Here is a 6,011-nt window from a genome sequence, read left to right as displayed (position 1 = left end):
CCATCCTCCAACCTCCCCCCTTCCCCCCCCCTCCTCCTCCAACCTCCCCCTTCCCCCCCCTCCCTCCTCCAACCTCCCCCCTTCCTCCCCCCCAACCCCCTCCCCCTCCTCCTCCTCCACCTCCCCCTTCCCCCCCCCACCTCCTCTCCTTCCCCCCCCCCACCTCCTCCTCCACCTCCCCCTTCCCCCCCCTCCTCCTCCTCCAACCTCCCCCTTCCCCCCCCCTCCTCCTCCTCCCCCCCCCCCCCTCCTCCCCTCCCCCCCCCCCCTCCTCCACCTCCCCCTTCCCCCCCACCTCCTCCTCCAACCTCCCCCTTCCTCCTCCTCCAACCTCCCCCTTCCCCCCCACCCTCCTCCTCCAACCTCCCCCTTCCCCCCCCTCCTCCTCCAACCTCCCCCCCTCCTCCTCCAACCTCCCCCCTTCCCCCCAACCTCCTCCTCCAACCTCCCCCCTCCCCCCCCCTCCCTCCTCCTCCAACCTCCCCCCCCTCCTCCTCCTCCAACCTCCCCCTTTCCCCCTCCAAACCCTCCCCCTCCCCCTCCTCCCTTCCCCCCACCCACCCCCTCCTCCTCTCCTCCTCCCCCCCCTCCTCCTCCAACCTCCCCCTTCCCCCCCCACCTCCTCCTCCCCCTCCCCCCCACCTCCCCCCACTCCCCCCTCTGCCAACCTCCCCTTCCCCCCACCTCCTCCTCCAACCTCCCCCTTCCTCCTCTTCCAACCTCCCCCTTCCCCCCAGACCTCCTCCAACAGAGAGGGCCCTTGTGGCCCTCCTCCTCCAACCTCAGGGAGTTAGATGTGGCCCTTCCTACGGATACCTCCGGGATACTGAGTTGGATGATCAGCCATCCTCCCCTGAATGGCGGTGCAGGCTCCCGAATGGCCTCTACTCCTGCACCTAATTTCTATGTTTCCCCCCCCTCTAACCACCTCCTCCAACTTCATCGCTCGCACATATTCTCCTTCTCCACCCTCCCGTCGTGCCTCCCCCCTGGGCCCCCCCCCGCACGGCCCTTCTCTCCCCCCCCCCCCCCCCCTCCCCCTCCCCCCGGCACGGCCTTTCTCTCCCCCCCCGCACGGCCCTTCTCTCCCCCCCCCCCCCCGCCCGGCCCTTCTCCCCCCCCCCCCACCCCCACCCTCTCCCCCCCCCTCCCTCCCGGATACTGCCGCCCCCGGCGTTTCCAGATTCTTCCAGCGTTTCGCCTCAGCCCCTGGGCGCCACCATCTTGCCGGACGTCGCGTCACAGGCCGCTTGTGACGCGCGGCGGGGCGGACGTGACGCCAGTGCGGGGCACCCGGGGCCCTGACGGGTGCCTGCCGCGCATGCGCGGTGTGGTCCCAGGCCACTCCATCTCCAAAGATGTCAAGTGATGCCCAAGATGCTCATGGATACAAAATGCTGGAGTAACTCAATGGGACAGGCAGCATCTCTGGATACAAGTCTCCCATTCCTTCTCTCTGGAGATGTTGCCTTTACCACTGACTTACTCCAGCTTTTTGAATTGATTTGAATTAAATACATTTTATTAGCCAAGTATGTATACATACAAGGAATTTGCCTTGGTGCTTTGCTCGCAAGTAACAACACGATATGCGGTAGACAATTAGAAATAAAACATTATAATTTAAACATGTTAAGAATTAAATTAAATACCAGAGCAAAAGGGGGCTACAGACTATTGGCCATTGTGTCTGTAAAAGACGTTTTGGCTGTTGTGATTAAGAAGGAACCGCAGATGCTGGAAAATCGAAGGTAGACAAAAATGCTGGAGAAACTCAGCGGGTGAGGCAGCATCTATAGAGGAAAGGAAATAGGCTAAGTTTCGGGTGGAGACCCTTCTTCAGACCCAGAAGGGTCTCGAACCGAAACGTTGCCTATTTCCTTCGCTCCATAGATGCTGCCTCGCCCGCTGAGTTTTGGCTGTTGTGGTTCAGGTCGAGACCCTTCTTCAGACCCAGAAGAAGGGTCTTGACCTGAAACGTCGCCTATTTCCTTCGCTCCATAGATGCTGCCTCGCCCGCTGAGTTTTGGCTGTTGTGGTTCTGGTCGAGACCCTTCTTCAGACTGAATAGACGATGATGTAGAGAGATATAGAACAAATGAATGAAAGATATGCTCAGATTCGTTAAACAGGTATTTATTTGCACCTGTAAAACATTTTTTGAAAAGTGATACTGATGATTTAACTTCAACAGTCAGTGCCATTCCTCTGTAACTTTGGCTGCTATTTACAAACTTTTAAATTACTGTCCTCAACTGAACAAAGAGATAACATACATACTGTGCCCTCCATAATGTTTGGGACAAAGGCCCATCATTTATTTATTTGCCCTTGTACTCCACAATTTGAGATTTGTAATAGAAAAAATCACATGTGGTTAAAGCGCACATTGTCAGATTTTATTAAAGGCCAATGTTATACATTTTGGTTTTACAATGTAGAAATCACAGCTGTGTTTATACATAGTCCACGCATTTCAGGGCACCATAATGTTTGGGACACATGGCTTCACAGGAGCTTGTATTTGCTCAGGTGTGCTTAATTGCCTTCTTAATGCAGGTATTAGAGAGCTCTCAGCACCAAGACTTTCCTCCAGTCTTTCCATCACATTTGAAAACTTTTAATGCTGTTTATCAACATGAGGACCAAAGTGGTTCCAATGAAAGTCTAAGAAGTCATTATGAGACTGAAAAACAAAAATAAAACTGTTAGATACATCAACCAAACCTTAGGAACATCATTAAGAAGAAAGAGAGCACTGCTGAGCATATTAATCGCAGAAACTTGCAGGCCAAGGAAGACCTCCACAGCTGATGACAGAAGCATTCTCTCTATAATAGAGAAAAAACCCCAAACACCTGTCCGACAGATCAGAAACACTCTTCAGGAGTCAGGTGTGGATTTGTCAATGACCACTGTCCGCAGAATACTTCATGAACAGAGGCTACGCTGCAAGATGCAAACCACTGGCTAGCCGCAAAAATAGGATGGCCGGGTTACAGTTTGCCAAGATGTACTTAAAAATGCAACCACAGTTCTGGAAAACAGTCTTGTGGACAGATGAGATGAAGATTAACTTATATCAGTGCGATGGCAAGAGCAAAGTGTGGAGGAGAGAAGCAACTGACCAAGAGCCAAAGCATACCACCGCATCTGTGAAACACAGTGGCGGGGGTGTTATGGTCTGGGCATGTATGGCTGCTGAAGGTGCTGGCTCACTTATCTTCATTGATGATAAAACTGCTGATGGTAGTAACATAATGAATTCTGAAATGTATAGACACATCCTATCTGCTCAAGTTCAAACAAATGCCTCAAAACTCATTGGCCGGCAGTTCATTCTACAGCAAGACAATGATCCCAAACATACTGATGAAGCAACAAAGGAGCTTTTCAAAGCTAAAAAATGGTTAATTCTTGAGTGGCCAAGTCAATCACCCGATCTGAACCCAATTGAGCATGCCTTTTATATGCTGAAGAGAAAACTGAAGGGTACTAGCCCCCAAAACAAGCATAAGCTAAAGATGGCTGCAATACAGGCCTGGCAGAGCATCACCAGAGAAGACACCCAGTAACTGGTGATGTCCATGAATCGCAGACTTTAAGCAGTCATTGCATGCAAAAGATATGCAACAAAATACTAAACATGACTACTTTCATCTACATGACATTACTGTGTCCCAAACATTATGGTGCCCCAAAATGGGGGGGGGGGACTATGTATAAACGCTGCAGTAATTTCTACATGGTGAAACCAAAATGTATAAAAATGGCCTTTATTAAAATCTGACAATGTGCACTTTAATCACATGTGATTTTTTCTATTACAAATCTCAAATTGTGGAGTACAGAGGACATAAATAAATGATGGGTCTTTGGAGGGCACTGTATGTAGTGATTGTACATTGCACCTCTGCACAATAACAAAGTGCATTTATAAAAACACCTTAAAATAAAGTACCACAAATTGGTTAGCACAAGACAAACTATGTAAGAACAGTGAGGATAAAAAAAACCCATCAGGCAATTAACTAATGCTGTGCTTGCTTGCTCGTCCTTGTTAAATACTTTGATGTCAGGTAGGTTGTAAAGGAGGGCAGGTAGAGGATGTCAGAGTCCACGCCAAGACGTACAATAAACTCATATTTTTATCATAGTTTTGTTTAGTTTATAGATACAGCGCGGAAACAGGCCCTTCGGCCCACCGAGTCCGCGCTAACCCGTGATCCCCGCACTCCAACACTATCCTACATACACGCACACACATGGGACAATTTACAATTGTGCCAAGCCAATTAGCCTACTAACCTGTACGTCTTTGGAGTGTGGGAGGAAACCGGAGCACCCGGAGAAAATCCATGCAGGTCACGGTAAGGAGGTACAAACGCCTTGTTTATAAGGATTCGCCCTTGGTTGTACAAGGAAATCAAGGAACCCAAGGAACCAACACTTATTCCAGCAAAGAAAAACTTTTTTTTTTTTTTTTTTAATGCACTCCAGCCTTGGAGAGATAGCATGCAGAGTTGCACGTATGCAGATCCCATGTTCCACCAAACCAGAGCCAATATTGTCATGGGAATATAGACTGCTCTGATTCTATGAAGGAAAGAAACACCTTCAAACCTGCGATTTGCAACTCCATTCCTTCCAACAGCACCCGCCCAGATATCGGCGTAACCACACACAAGACAGACAACGTTGAGGACACTGTGTATGCAAAGTCTTTACATTTTATAATTGACAATTTTAAAAAATTGTAAGAGACAGGGGTGGGGCAAGGAGAATTATTCTCCCAAGATGTGATGATATGAAATGCATTGTCCGAGGTGACGCAAAAAGCAAATTGAAGGATAAATGCAAGAAATAGAAAAACAAAATGCTGCCAATCCTGGAGGCAAGGTCACAGAAGTGGAATTAATTATACAGCTCTTTCAAAAAGGGACAGGAGGCGTGATGCACCAAATAAACTCCATGTGCACTGCTTGAGCCGATAAAATCCTAACAACAGCACTTTCCACATTAATAGATCCAAGGCGTATGTATTTTTCAGATCTGGTTAGAATCTGTAGAGAGTAAGAAATCTCCATGTGGATATCACAGTCATGGGGGGAGGGGGGAATTTCTTGTAAAAAAAAAAGTGAACACCCACCTTTCTTGTACGAGGGAAAAATATCAAGCACATCAGCCAATCGATAAGCACCAAGAGTTGTTATCCTGAGGTTATATTTATAAGAAGCTTTACATATTGTCCCTGGGATACAGTCAAGGTGAGAGAGTGTATTTCAATGGATACTCCAAGGAATACTGTCCGTTTGCAAGCTGACATGAGCTGCCAACTCATGAGGTACTTGCTTTATTAGCTGTTCAAACACACAAGCTGGGTAGTCACAACCACTCCCTGGTTAACACAGCAATTTATGCTTGTCTGTCGAAACCCCCACCCCCCCCTGCTCTCTGCCCTCTCGTGATCCGTGCGACAGTGTCGATCCAGTTCACAACTAGACATCTCACCCCTGCCAAGTTCACCAAGACTGGCAAACGCATTGGAGGGCAGCTCAGCAGATTCAGCCTTGCCCTGTTGGGGTTAATGGACATATCAGGAGAAGTGGCGGCAGATAAGGGCATATCTTCACCAACTACCCCCGACAACTGGCATTGTGGCCACCCACAGCAGCAGTAACTTTACCACCTCCCCCCCCCACACCCCCCAACTCATGTGATCCCCAACGTCTTGCATCAAGCCTTAGACTTTAGAGATACAACGCGGAAACAGGCCCTTCGGCCCACTGACCAGCGATCACCCCCATACCAGCACACTCCTACACACTAGGGAGAACTTGCAATTTTAAACAAAATTAAGCCAATTAGCCTACAAGCCAGCACGTTTTTGAAATGTAGAGGAAACCGGAGCACCCGGAGAAAACCCACTCAGTCACAGGGTGAACGTGCAAACTACGTACAGACAGCACCCGTAGTCAGGATTGAACCCAGGTCACTGGCGCTGTGAGGCA

Source organism: Leucoraja erinacea, chromosome 37, assembly GCF_028641065.1.
Source record: "Leucoraja erinacea ecotype New England chromosome 37, Leri_hhj_1, whole genome shotgun sequence".
In the NCBI taxonomy this organism is placed as follows: Eukaryota; Metazoa; Chordata; class Chondrichthyes; order Rajiformes; family Rajidae; genus Leucoraja; species Leucoraja erinaceus.
Note: the sequence above shows the minus strand (reverse complement) of the source record.